Source organism: Colobus angolensis, unplaced genomic scaffold (genome assembly GCF_000951035.1).
Source record: "Colobus angolensis palliatus isolate OR3802 unplaced genomic scaffold, Cang.pa_1.0 Scaffold68, whole genome shotgun sequence".
Lineage (NCBI taxonomy): Eukaryota > Metazoa > Chordata > Mammalia > Primates > Cercopithecidae > Colobus > Colobus angolensis.
In genome coordinates, this window is record NW_012120487.1 from 7968218 (window position 1) to 7970660 (window position 2443).

At 50.6% G+C, this 2443-nt stretch overlaps 1 protein-coding gene across 1 annotated transcript in view; it reads right to left on the reverse strand.

The window, feature by feature from the left end:
- Positions 1-1539, reverse strand: part of PARS2 (prolyl-tRNA synthetase 2, mitochondrial (putative)) — an 8181-nt gene extending 6642 nt beyond the window's left edge. Inside the window, exon 1 of the mRNA XM_011926352.1 lies at positions 1452-1539. The gene's annotated coding sequence lies outside the window, so the exon portion shown is untranslated. The remainder of the gene's footprint in view (positions 1-1451) is intronic.
- Positions 1540-2443: the final 904 nt, after the last annotated feature.

The following is a 2443-nucleotide window of genomic DNA, read 5'->3' on the forward strand; positions in this document are numbered from 1 at the left end:
ACGGACTCTCGCTCTGTCGCCCAGGCTGGAGTGCAGTGGCGCAATCTCGGCTCACTGCAAGCTCCGCCTCCCTGGTTTACGCCATTCTCCCGCCTCAGCCTCCCGAGTGGCCGGGACTACAGGCGCCCGCCACCTCGCCGGCTAATTTTTTTGTATTTTTTTTTTAGTAGAGACGGGGTTTCACCATGTTAACCAGGATGGTCTCGATCGCCTGACCTCGTGATTCGCCCGTCTCGGCCTCCCAAAGTGCTGGAATTACAGGCTTGAGCCACCACGCCCGGCCACATTTTTTTTTTTCTTTCTGGGGGTGTGTACAGGGGCCAGGAGGGGAGGTCAGTGTCGATGTTTAACATTCTATTCCTTGATGAAATTACAAGTTCATAAAGTTTTATACATCTTTAAATTTCAGAGTCTAGCATAACGCCTACTATTTAGACTATTACTATTTGTTGATCAATATGTTGATAAATTAAGAGCAAAGTATAGGGGTGCAATGATATAATTCTCTGGATAATTCAAACGCGAGCTTTGAGCCCTCCTCCTCCACGTTCAGCATGTCTGTCCTCAGATCCCTCAGCTTATACAAACAGGAGAATAAGTAGAATTATCTCAATTTTTCAGTTACCTACTGGGAATATCTAAAAAGCAATATAGTAACTAACGTATGCAACACTTTAGGCTCCGGCAAACAGCCTCTGAGTCATTCAGTCGATTTTTCTGAGTACCTACTCTGTGCAGGACACTGTCAGCCCTTCCAGCCCAGGCCTTTTCAAAGATTCTTTGACTCACTATTGCCCCCTAATCCGAAAAGTTGTACATAAAGCGTTTACAACGGTACCTGATACATAATATTAAGTGCCACAAAGTGCTATTATTATTTTGATGCCCAACTCAGAAAAGGGAGGCTCTGAGATATAAAGTCGTTTGTGTCAAGCAACACAGCAAATAAGCGCAGGGTCAGACCTGGAAGGCAAGGTCCCCGCCTCCAAATCCTACAGTTTCCATCACGAACTGTTCTACATTAAACAGCAATGGAACCTTAGGCCTAGTTCTAAGAACCGGCTCGGCCTTCACTCGCTCGGGGTCCCTGGTCCAATCACTTCGCTCCGGACCTCCGTTTTCTCCAACATATAACGGGAAGGCTGGCTCAGGCAGCAGGTGGTCCCAGGGCCTTTCCAGAGCTGGCACTTCGAGAACACCGTGTGACTCTCACGACGACCGAGGGACAGACCAGGAAGTGCTGCCCTCATTTTACAACGGAGGACACGGAGACCAAGAGACGAGGAGTATAAAAAGTTTACGTGATTCTCAGCCCGCCCCAACTCAAGGACGGGATGCAAGTGGGAAAATGGACAGCAGAGTCCTAGGTCTCCGCGCCCAGACCGCGTGCCCGCTTCACTTCGCTGCCCGCGCCCGTCCCTCAGGTCTGGCAGTCACCCACGTTCACCTACCGCAATCCCCAGCCCACGCGCCCGTAAGACTGCCGCCGCACCCGGGCCAGCGCGCTTGCGCCTCGAGCAAGCCCGCCCTTAAGCCCTGCCTCCTGCCCTTCTCCCCAATCGCAAAGCCGCGCTCACGGGGGTGGGGCCGAGTGCAGGGGCGCTGTAGCCCCGCCCCACGCTAGACGCGTGCGAGAGATTTTCCGGAGGTGTAGCCAAAGAGAGAGAACCCGTCTTTCCTCAAGATCGTTGATTGGCCAGGGCAGCCAAGAGGAAATCACCGTTCCGGAAGTACTTTCTAGGAACTTGGGAAGTGTAACTCTATGATGATGTGAGCGTGATGTTCCCGCCCACTGCCAGGCCCCGCCCACTCCCCCAATAGGAGAACCGCGGGCTACAGTGTAACGATGACGACACACTGGGCAACGTAGTTTCTAATCTATCCTATGATTTTTATGGGCTTTCCATTTAAATAATATAAAATTGTGAAACAGTTGGAGAAAGACTCCTTTATTACAGTGCCCGAGACAGTCTTTAAGACACGAAATCAAACTTCCATTCACCAAATATTTTTTGAGCAGCTACCACGTAGATGCCACTGTGGTAGACACTGGGGACAGTGAAGTGAACCAAACAGACAAAATTAGCTGCATTCAGTGTAGCTTGTGTTCCAGAGAGGACACAGTCAATAAACCAATACAGTGAAATTTAAGCAGGGCAGGGAACGGGAGCAAAGAACTCAGCAACCAAGATAAACAGTATTTTAATACAAGTGCTTTTTTTTTTTTTTTTTTGTTTTTTGAGACGGAGTCTCGCTCAGTCGCCCAGGCTGGAGTGCACTGGCGCGATCTCGGCTCACTGCAAGCTCCCCCTCCTGGGTTCACGCCATTCTCCTGCCTCAGCCTCCGGGGTAGCTGGGACTACAGGCGCCCGCCACACCACGCCCAGCTAATTTTTTGCATTTTTAGTAGAGACGGAGTTTCACCGTGTTTGCCAGGATGGTC